Here is a 12,369-nt window from a genome sequence, read left to right on the forward strand (position 1 = left end):
CTCACCACTCCTATTCAACACAGTATTGGAAATTCTGGCCAGGGCAGTCAGGCAAGAGAAAGAAATAAAGTGCATCAAAATAGAAACAGAGGAAGTCAAACTATCTTGTCTGCAGATGACATGATCCTATATCTGGAAACCCCATAGTCTCAGCCAAAAGTTTCTTAAGCTAATAAACAACTTAAGCAAAGTCTCAGAATACAAAATCAATGTACAAAAATCACTAGCATTCCTATACACCAACAACTGTCAAGCTGAGAGGCAAATCAGGAAAGACCACTATACACAATTGCCACAAAATGAATAAACTACCTAGGAATACAGCTAACTAAGGAGGTGAAAGATCTCTCCAAGGAGAACTACAAACCACTGCTGAAAGAAATCAGAGATGACACAAACAAATGGAAAAACATTCATGCTCATGGATATGAAAAATCAATATTGTTAAAATGGCCATACTGCTCAAAGCAATTTATAGATTCAATGCTATTTCCATTAAACTACCACTGACATTCTTCAAAGGACTACAAAAAAAAACTATTTTAAAATTTATATGGAACCATAAAACAGCCTGAATAGCCAAGGCAATCCTATGCAAAAAGAACTAGGCTGGAGGCATCAGGCTACCTGACCTCAAACTATACTACAGGGTTACAGTAACCAAAGCAGTATGGTACTGGTACAAAAACAGACACATAGACCAATGGAACAGAATACAGAACCCAGAAAAAAGACCACACACCTACAACTATCTGACCTTTGACAAACCTGACAAAAACAAGCAATGGGGAAAGGATTCCCTATTCAATAAATGGTGCTAGGATAACTGGCTTAGCCACATGCAGAAGATCAAAACTGGACCCCTTCCTTACACCATATATATATCTAAATTAACTCAAGATAGATTAACAACTTAAATGTAAAACCCCAAACTATAAAAACCCTGGAAGACAATCTAGGAAATACCATTCTGGACATAGGCATGGGCAAAGATTTCATGATGAAGATGCCAAAAGCAATTTCAACAAAAGCAAACACTGAACAATGGGATCCAATTAAACTAAAGAGCTTCTGCACAGCAAAAGAAACTATCAACAGAGTAGCCAACCTACAGAATGGGAGAGAATTTTTACAATCTATCTATCTAAGGTCTAATATCCAGCATCTATAAGGAACTTAAAGTAATTTAAAAGAAAAAAATCACCCCATTAAAAAAGTGGGCAAAGAATATGAACACACACTTTTCAAAAGAAGACATACATGCAGCCAACAAGCATATGGAAAAAAGTTCAGCATCAGTTATCATTAAAGAAATGTAAATCGAAATCACAATGAGATACCATCTAGCACCAGTCAGAATGGCTATTACTAAAACATCAAAAAATAACAGATGCTGGTAAGGTTGTGGTGAAAAAGGAATGCTTATACACTGTTGGTGGGAGTGCAAATTAGTTCAACCATTATGGATGACTGTGGAGATTCCTCAAGGACCTAAAGACAGAAATACCATTCAACTCAGCAATCCCATCACTGGGTATATACCCAAAGGAATATAAATCATTCTATTGTAAAGACAGCATACACATGAATGTTTATTGCAGCACTCTTCACAACGGCAAAGACACAGAATCAACCTAAATGTCCATCAATGACAGAATGGATAAAGAAAATGTGGTACATATACACTGTGGAATACTATGCAGCCATAAAGAAAGATGAGCTCATGTCCTTCGCAGGGACATGGATGGAGCTGGGGGCCATTATCGTTAGAAAACTAACACAGGAACAGAAAACCAAATACTACTTGTTCTCACTTATAAGTGGGAGCTAAATGATGAGAATATATGGTCATATAGAGGGGAACAACATACACTGGGGCCTATGGGTCAAGGGAGGCTGGGAGGAGGGAGAGGATCAGGAAAAATAACTATTGGGTACTAGGCTTAATACCTGGGTGATGAAATAATCTATGCAACAAATCACCGTGACACAAGTTTAGCTATGTAACAAACCTGCAAATGTAGCCCTGAACTTAAAATCAAAGTTTTTTAAAAAAGAAAAAAACAAACAAAATACAATTCTGGCGACCCTAAAAGGCAGAGTGTCTTCTTACCTCCACACAACCACACTAGCTCTATAGCAGTGGTTCTTAACCAGATTGAAATGGCTGAAATGACAGACATATATTTCAGAACCTGGATGGGAAGAAAGCTCAATGAGATAGAGGAGAAGGTTGAAACGCATCCAAGTAAAGCAGTAAAATGATCCAAGAGTTGAAAGATGACTTAGCCATTTTAAGAAAGAACCAAACAGAACTTCTGGAAATAAAAAAAAAACACTACAGAAATTTCATAATGCAATTGGAAGCATAAATAACAAAATAAACCAATCTGAGGGAAAAAAAAAACCCTCAGAATTTGAAGACTGATGCTTCGAATCAACACAGACAAAATTTTTTAAAAGAACTGAAAAACTGAACAAAACCTCTGAGAAATATGGGACTACATAAAGAGACCAAACCTATAACACATCCGCATTCCTGAAAGAGATGGAGATAGAGCAAGCAACTTGGAAAACATATTTGAGGATATCATCCATAAAAATTTCCCCAACCTTGCTAGGGAGGTCAAAACACAAATTCAGGAAATTCCAAGAACCCCTGTGAGATAGTATGCAAGATGACAATCCCCAAAACACAGTCATCAGATTCTCCAAGGTCAATATGAAAGAAAAAGTCTTGAGAGCTGCTAGAGAGAAGGGGCAGATCAGGTACAAAGGGAACCCCATCAGGCTAACAACAGACCTTTCAGCAGAAACATTACAAGCCAGAAGAGATTAGGGGCCTATATACAGCATTCTTAAAAAAAGAAATCCCAACACAAAATTTCATATCTAGCCTAAGTGTCATAAGCGAAGGAGAAATAAAATACTTTTAGACAAGCAAATGCTAAGGGAATTCGTTACCACCACACCTACCTTAAAAGAGGTCCTCAAGGGACCTAAATATGGAAAAGAAAGATACTTGCCAGCAGAAAAAACATGCTAAAGTACATAGACCACTGCCACTATAAAGCAACCACACAACCAAGTCTACAAAACAACCAGCTAACAATATGATGACAGGATCAAATCTTCACATATCAATACTGACCTTGAAAGTAAACAAGATAAACGTCCCACTTAAAAGGCACAAAGTGGCAAGTTGGATAAAGAAGCAAGACCCAACAGTATGCTGTCTTCAAGAGGCTCATCTAACATGCTGTGACACCCACAGGCTCAAAGTAAACAGTTGGAAAAAGATCCATCAAGCAAATGGAAAACAACAAAGAGCAGGGGATCCTATTCTTATTTCAGACAAAATAGACTTTAAGCCAAAAATCATCAAAAAAGACAAAGAAGGGCATTACATAATGATAAAGGTTTCAATTCAATAAAAAGACTTAACTATCCTAAATGCACCCAACACAGGAGCACCCAGATTCATAAAACAAGTTCTTAGTGACCTACAAAGAGACTTAGATAACCACACAATAATAGTGGGAGACTTCAACACCCCACTGATGGTGTTAGATTACTGAGGCAGAAAAATAACCAAGATATTGAGGACCTGAATTCAGAACACCCTACCCAACAACGACAGAATATACAATATTCTTATCTGCACATAGCAAATACTCTAAAATCGACCACATGTTCAACCATAAAGCATATACACACAGAAAAAGAGCATTAGATAAAACTTAATATTATTGAATCAATTCTCCACTGGAGAAAAATAACTTTTAAATGTCTTTCCACATTACAAGAAATACAAAGGAATAAATTCAGAACCCACTGGAAGCTGTATACGGTTAAAAATATATAAAGGTTAAAAATATATAAAACAATATGCCACAGGCTATTACATTATCAAAAGCCTAAATAATCCACTTAACCAAAATTAAATGTAATTTTCTATAAAGACCTCCTTTTATGAAATAGTATAATGTTTATGAAATATACTATTACTTTATAATATTAAGTATCCTTTTCCTTGAAAATTAATTTTATGAAGTATTTTTAGGCTAAATGGGGCCTCAAATACATTTAAATACAGTTATAGATGCCGAGATACAGGGACATCTATAACTACTTATAGTAAATCATCAAAAAATTACCTGATTTTCAACAATATGATTTATTAACAGTGGATATACACTATATGGAAAAAAAACACAAGAATGTAAAGAATGTTAAGAACTAGTGTGAATGATGGGAAATATTATAGAAGAAGTTTAATAATGAGACAGAATTGTGATAATTCATTTAAATATCCTCTTAATTTTAAATGAGAACATAAGAAGTATTTTGTGCTCTTGGAAAGGTATATGGTTACATGTGCACATACATTTTTCATATTGCTTCTCATTTGTTTTTCCCCCATACCAGTCTTTGTTAGAAAGGGAAGCTATGTGTAGCTCATAATGGCAGCATTTGTTCTCTGTCACCTCTGTATTTTCTTCATGTATCTTATGCCCAAGTGAAAAAAAAAAGTGATTTGTAAGAAGTGCCACACAAAATGAGTATTGATATAAAGACTCCTCTGTATGCTATTCTTATCAGTCATTCCGATAGTCTTTAAAAAAAATAAGTTTTGGTTGGGGGTGTAAGGATTACTTGGTGTCAACGAGCAATAGTGGAAATCTTTTTTGTTTTTGTTATTTTTATTTATTTATCTATTTTTTTGAGATGGAGTCTCGCTCTGTCGCCCAGGCTGGAGTGCAGTGGCGCGATCTCGGCTCACTGCAAGCTCTGCCTCCCAGGTTCACGCCATTCTCCTGCTTCAGCCTCCCGAGTAGCTGGGACTACAGGCGCCCACCACCACACCCGGCTAATTTTTTCTATTTTTTAGTAGAGACGGGGTTTCACCGTGTTAGCCAGGATGGTCTCGATCTCCTGTCCTTGTGATCCGCCCGCCTCAGCCTCCCAAAGTGCTGGGATTACAGGCGTGAGCCACTGCGCCCGGCCCAATAGTAGAAATCTTTTGTAAGTGGGTAAGAAGCACAGTAGTAGGGAGTTCTTGAGAGCTGTATTCAAAACCCAAATAGGAGGCATTTACATGAGAAGTAGGGAATTACATGTGGGGAAATAACTATTGGCTACATACTGTTCTTTGGGGCACACAGCCAACAACAACAACCATACAAATAATAATCACAACTAGCATTGAGTGCTTACTACACAACAGATGTTTTACATGTATTAACACATTGTATCCTACAATAATCCTATAAGCCAGGGTTTCACAGATTTGGAAACTGAGGAAGAGGTCAAGTGACTTGCTTGAGGTCATTTAGGAAATGGTATTGCTGGGGTAAAAATCCAAGTGATTTGGTCTCAGAGGTTTCTCTGTTAACCATCATACCAACCTGCCCCATTGTCAGTATTATCTTTCTTGGGATTATGAAGGAAAGCAACAGAATCAGATGATCAAAGTTACTCTAAGACTTGTTCTAATTCCTGTTGAATTGCAAAAATTATTACAAAGAGTAAAATAATCCCTCAACTTCTGCACATTATTTTCTCTCAAGAAAGTACATGTTTATTCTGTCTGTACATGTTAAATGGATTATGTGTGACTTCATTTTAGATAGTGCAAAAACTCAAAGGAAGTATAACCATGGGAATAGTGGTCTTCAGAGTACCTAGCAAATTATGACTATCTTGTAATCCATATTTTAAAATGTGATGTATAAGTATACTGGTAAGCTAGAAATTTTTAAATAAAGAAAATGCTGTGAGTAGAAGGTAAATACTTTACCATGATTTTGGGGGAGGTAATAAGTTTCCACATGACACGTTTTCTTCCAGTGCATTAAATGGCAGCCTAACAACCCAAAGGTTAACATGTCTTAGTGAAGGACAATTAAGCAACCAAAGATGGCAAACATCTCTGAGATGTCAGGTAGGCTCCATCTTTGGTGCAGTTTACAGAAGCCATCCTAAGGCCTAACATAACACCTGGCAAGACAGCTCTGTACACCTCCCTTCCAAAGGGTAGTATGCAGCCTAGAGGCAAGCAAGTATAAATTTTGCAGGACTTATCTAAAAAAGAAATCTACTAAACACAGTAGGTAGGACTGTCCCCAAAAAAGTCACTACAAAAATACATTTGAACTCTTTATCAAATTCCATTAAAAACAAACCAAACAAAAAGGTCTGTTACAAGAGAAAAATTAGAGTGACCATTGATCATCAATGTGCTTTAGTGACACCCCAGCTAAAACCGTAAACTGAAAAGCAGAAGTTCCATTCCAACAGTAAGTAGGCATGCCTACATGTCACGAGACACTATAAGGCTTCAGTGATTGCATCTATCTATAAAAAGTTCAACTTTGTTTCTTGTAACTATATTCATACATATGCATTTATCATAACACTATATTTAAAACAACATATTGAGTTTTCTGTCATGTTGTAATGTTGACCTGATTGGTGGCTGCCAGTCTGAAAAAATACATGTAGGGAAACCTAAATGCATGTATTTATTTTTATATACACACACACACGGGAAGGGGATCCCAAAAGTCTTTACACACATGTGCATGAACTATAAATGCAGTATTTACACACATGTGCATTTACACACATGTGCATGTGGTATTTACACACATGTGCATGAACTATAAATGCAGCTTTTACACAGGATGGTCTTAGTGCTGTTTACACACATGTTCATGCACTATAAATGCAGTTTTACTATATACTGTAGATCAGATAGCATGTTTGTGGGTTACATACTTATATTGCATATTTATATTACTAAATCATGTAGTAGTAATATAAATGATATAAATATGCAATATAAATATGTAACCCACAAACATGCTATATGATCTACAGTATAAAGTAAATTATCAGAGTTTTCACTTATGCTAACATCCCCCCCTTTTTTTTCTTCCTTTCTTGGTATTTGGTATCTTTCTTTGAGCAGGAAGTAGAGGGAAGGAGAATATTTGTATGGTGGGTGTCAGAAGTAAATGCTGTATTTTGCTGTAGTGGGTCTGGCTCCTGGGAAGGCAAAATTGGACGGCATATGCCATAGCATCATCTCTCCCCAAGATCCCTGCTAAGACTCAAGCTATTGGAATCCAACTCAGCATGGACTTCCTATTGGCCTGAAACAGAATGCTTCCTCAAGAGCAGTAGCTAAATACAGATGCTCCTTGCCTTGTAAACTGAAAATATCAATGGGTATAATGGGACACAACTCCATCATAAGTTGAGGAGTGTACTGAATGTGTATCACTTTCATACCATTTTAATGTCAAAAAAACCTTAAATCAAACCAAGTTGGGGATGATCTTTCATAGGCAATGACTCCTGCAGCCTCAGGAAACAGTTACGTTCAAAACAATCCCAAGCCAGGCCTCATCCTCTGCTACAAGCTCTTGAAACTCATTATCTATAAGGTTTTACTCTATTCAGCAAGGCCATCAAAAAAGCCTTCAAATGAGTGTTCCACTACAACATAGCCTCATTCACAATGATCCAGTATTGCCAAAACAGCAAGCGTGACCTGATATGAGTCATGATGACAGAAGTTGAGTGGGCTTGTTTAGCAAGCAGTGATCACCAAAATCAAAATTACTAGGTCACCAGAAGTCAAGTGTATAACTTTAGTAATGATGTGCAAATTGCAAAGAGATCAACTCATGGGGGTGATTGTGAAATTAATGTGGACATTCTAACTCTTGAGTCAGACTGCCTAGGTTCCTTTCCCGATTCCTCCCACTTACCAGCTGTGTGACAGTGCTTCAGTTCTCAAGACTATAAAATGGGGATAATGATATCTATTGCATAGACTTGCCACAAGGATTAAATGGGTTAATACATGTAAAGTGCTTACTATCTGCCTGGTGCATGGTAAATGTTAAATACATCAACGCTTTTGTTAGCTATCATCTTCCGTAGCAAAGGAGATAATAATTACAGATTGTACCACCAATGTGGGGTTTGTAGGCTACATTGCTCTTATTGACTGTGTGAGAGTCCACCTCCAGGTGTTCAAGCCCTGTAGTTTCTAACAGAATTCAAGCAACTTGGGGACCTGGTCAATTCAACTACCTTCTACAGAGGAACTTGTGACAGTTTTAAGAGAAGTGTTAATGCTGATGGCAACAAGCAACAACATTTATACCTTTATGCACAAATATTTGTAGAACTAGGCCTACTGTGTACCAGGTATAATTCTGGGCACTGGGGATACAAAAGTATGCGAGACAAATGCTGTCCCTGCTGTCATATAACTTACCTAGTACAAGAGAGAGACAACAAACAAGAAATAAGAGTAGATAGTGGTAAGTGTTCTGAAGATAATAAAACAGGATAAGGTGAAGGTGATACGGGGGTTGGAACATTAGACAGGGTATTCAGGGACAGTCTCTTTGAGGAACTGGTATCTGAGCTGAGACCTGAATGATCAGAAGAAACTGACCACATGAAAGGGTGGAAGAACATTCCAAGCAGAAAGAAAATGAAATTTCAAAACTTGAAGTGCAAACTAGCTCAGTGTATTTGAAGAAGAAGAGAGATGGCTAATGGAGCTGGATCACAGTGAATAGGGAGGAATACAGTAGGAAACGAGGACGCATATAGTTGGGGGCCTAATCATGCAAGGCTTTCAAGGCCAGGGTAAAGATCTTAAACTTTACTCTTAAGTACAATGAGTAGTACAACCAGCAAGTTTTGAGCAAGGCAGCGACATGATCAGATTTGTATTATTTTTAAAATGGGTCTGGCTGCTCTGTGGAGAATTCTCAAAGGGGCAAGAGTGAAAGAGGGGAGGCCAGTTATGTCTGCCATAAACCAAGTAAGAGAAGATGGTGACCTAAAGCAAGGTAATGGCAGTGCACATGAAGAAGTGGAGAGGCTGGGGACATATATAAGACATTAAGCTGACAAGAATTGCTAATAGACTGGAGGCAGAAGGGAGGTGTCTTCCTCAGAACAAGTATAAGGTAATGTGCACATTCATGAAAGCAGTCTCCCCCATGAAATGTGAAGCAATCAAATGCAACTGCTCAAGCCTGGTAGTCTTCCTATACAAGTATTGCTGTGAAGGAATACCCAGAAAGCACTCTTACTCCACCTGTGGAGTGATTATTAGAGACAGCAAATTGTTACCAACCTCAAAAACCACTACTATCTCTTGGCCATTCATCAAGATTACAACTTAATACTCTGGGTACTAATTTCTATATAGGAGGGCACAAGAACAGGTTAGTTTCTGTGCCTTAAGGAGTCATCATGGACCTGGAATAACAGCACTGCTGCTAATTCAAGAAATTATGTAGTACAAGTATCTGAGTCTAGTGGGGCTTCTGGTGTAGATTTCCCACTCAAGGAAAAGGTTGTGGGCAGATGGACTGCCCTTTAGGAACTGCTGTCTATCTTGGAAGGCATAATCATCATGCTTAATCTAGAAAAAGCTGTCAAAAAAAACAACACATAGCCTTCAGAAAACTTGCTCCCAAAAAGTGCCTCCTTTTTATAAATCTTAGCCATTTATCTAGCTTCCTCTATTCTTGATGAGACTGTAGATGATACATTCATTATCTTTCAGTTTTTCCAGCTGTCCTTAAATTTAACCTTCTATAGGACAGTCACAATAAAACTATGTATTGGATGACAAAAACAGATCTGTATTAGTAATTGTACCAGGGGTCCAGAATAAATTAGCACAAATTATAGACTACAAGTGATCACTCAATCTTTAAAACATAAAGCCTTCTAAAATACTGAGGGTCAACTTATATGTCTGGGTCAAAACCTAGCCTCCATATCTATGTTTCATAAGTACAGTGACCACCTGGTTTGTACAAGGGCCAGAACCACCGAACCAACTCAATGATTCCTCAATATAGCTTATCACAATGATGTCAATGGACATCATTTCAATGGAACTTTTGATGGAAAAGCACTGGTGTTTCCTGACTACTCTTTAAACACATCATAATTTAAACTAAGCTCTTAATAAAATTGCATTTTTCAGTCTGAACACCCATGCTATTTGCCCCATCTTTATTATCTGCCACAGAGATACCTAAGCAAATTCATTCAAAAATAGGTTTTTTAAATTCAAAAGAAAGCCTTTGGTTCAAACTTTTGGGGTATAGCAAACTAGCCTATAGCAATCCTACTTAGAATCTCTATAAGATTTCTTTTGCTCAATCTCCTTTCTTGGGCTCTTTCTCTGGTTTAATGTCCTGTATGATATATATTCATTTTTGTTTTGAGTAATCCTTATTTAAATCATTGTTCCATTTTGCTGCCCAGTCTTGAAAATTCAAATTGTACAAATAACATAAAGGTAAAGAGACATCCATTTTGAATCCAGATAAGAATATACTTCTTTTACTTCTAATGCTCTTCATGGCTATGTTCAGGATTATGTTGGTTTTTCTGAATGTAGAAACAAAAATATCAAAAGTGAATGTCTTTAGGGAGCCCTACATAACAACTCCTAGATCTCTTTCATGGGTTGAAAAATGTACAGAGACCATCTTCTTAGAAACATGGCCACTCATGTCATTTTCCTGCTTTTTCACAGGGTCCTTGTGAAATAGTCCGTTAGCAAATACTCTTCAGCTTAGCATTTTATTTTACTATCTATAAGCTCTCAGCATCAACAATAAACTGGAAGGTGGGTTGGAAGTGTGTTACTATGCTGACTCTTAAATCATTTATAAAAATGTTAAAAAAAAACACAAAAAACTAAACATTGATTCTTGGCAAAGCCTACTGTAAAAATCTCCCCATGCAAGTAAGAGCTCATATAAACCACCCCCTTCCTTCCATATTGTGTTTAAACTGGATCTTTATGCATGACTAAACATTATTCCCAACCCCATGGTGGGAGAACATTTATTTTTTAAAGCAGTCTTTGGTATAAAATCTTCTCAGAGGCTGTTTGGAAATTCAAATGTTCACTGGCTCCCCCTTGTTCATACCTTATTTACCCCTCTCAAAGAACTCTGTTAGATGGTTGAGATATAATTACCTCACAAAAACCATGTTCTTCCCTCCTGTGGGTTATATGTTCAAGAATTTCACCCTTTAGCTATTTTTCACAAAATTGACTGTCATGCCACGGTAATAGTTAGCCTTACTTCTCTGTGGTTTCTGGCCTGTTTCTTGAAACTTCAGAAGGAAAAAAAAAGAAAAAAACTATAGAATACTATATATTTCCTCTGATGAGAAAAAATATATATATTTCAATGCACAGAAAAAGATCAGGAAAGATACACCACAAACTGGCAAGAGCTATTACCTTCCGATAGAGGGTTAGGGGGCTAAGGATGAAATTGAGGAGGATAAATGCCTTAAGGGCACTCTGGCCTCATTTGTACTACTTCCATTTTTAATAGAGATTTTTTAATAATTAAAATTTAATTTAAAATAAAAATATCTCTCTCTGAGATGAGAGCCAGTGATAAAAGAAAGTTTAAGCCTTATTCTGAGTTATTCTTACATAGAATGCTCATACGTTTTACATAACAGTTATTTGCCATTTAATACCAAGATAATCTTCATACTTTTCAGAAGTTTTGGAGAGTTCTGAAATTAACACAATGGGAATACTAATTTGAAAAAATTGGCATTTATTTGAAATTAATACCTGTGTCTGACTACTGACCAAGAGTAAAGACAATTTTCCTCACTTGTAAGCATGGTTTTCTTTTGTAAAAAATTAGTTACAAAAAAAGAAAATGTCACTTTCAACTATACAAAATAAATTATACTGCCCAGTAATTTAAATTGTTTTCTAAGTTAGTACAGTCTTGGATTTTTTTAAAAAAATAAATTTACTTTAATAGGCTCTGACAAGAGTATAATGTTTGACTGTACAAAGCTGTGGCTGAAACTTGTGGTTAGTATCACCAGCTAGCTTCACGATTCCCATACGATTCCTGTATATGCAACTGTAAAAAAATACAAAACTCAGCAGCAAGGAATTTCCCATTTGTCCCATTTTAATTGAAGTTAAAAAGAATATGGGAATCCATATAAATAGTTTCTGAGTAATGTGAAGTACTAAGTCTAATGAGATATTTTTCCTGCTTAAGTTTCAATTATTAAACTGCCACTTCAATTACTTGTTTACAAACTCGAGAAACATTCACTAAAGCAACTTAATATCTTTACAGTATATTATTCAGATAATTGCGTATATCTGGAGTATAATCTAATTCTTTGATGTTATTAACCCCAAACAACAGACATTTAAATCAATACAACTCTAATTGAGTATATTATATCCAACGAGTCAGATTTTACTGAAAGAGAGCATACCAACATGTACTGAATTTCAACTTTGCCCTGGTGACA

The 12,369-nt window shown here is 36.5% G+C and overlaps 1 protein-coding gene across 5 annotated transcripts in view; it reads right to left on the reverse strand.

Annotated features, from left to right (window-relative positions):
• The window catches only part of CHM (CHM Rab escort protein), a 187,413-nt gene that overhangs the window by 54,481 nt on the left and 120,563 nt on the right, over positions 1–12,369 (reverse strand). The window lies entirely within an intron of this gene.

The sequence above is a fragment of the Pan paniscus genome, chromosome X (assembly GCF_029289425.2).
Source record: "Pan paniscus chromosome X, NHGRI_mPanPan1-v2.0_pri, whole genome shotgun sequence".
Taxonomy (NCBI): domain Eukaryota; kingdom Metazoa; phylum Chordata; class Mammalia; order Primates; family Hominidae; genus Pan; species Pan paniscus.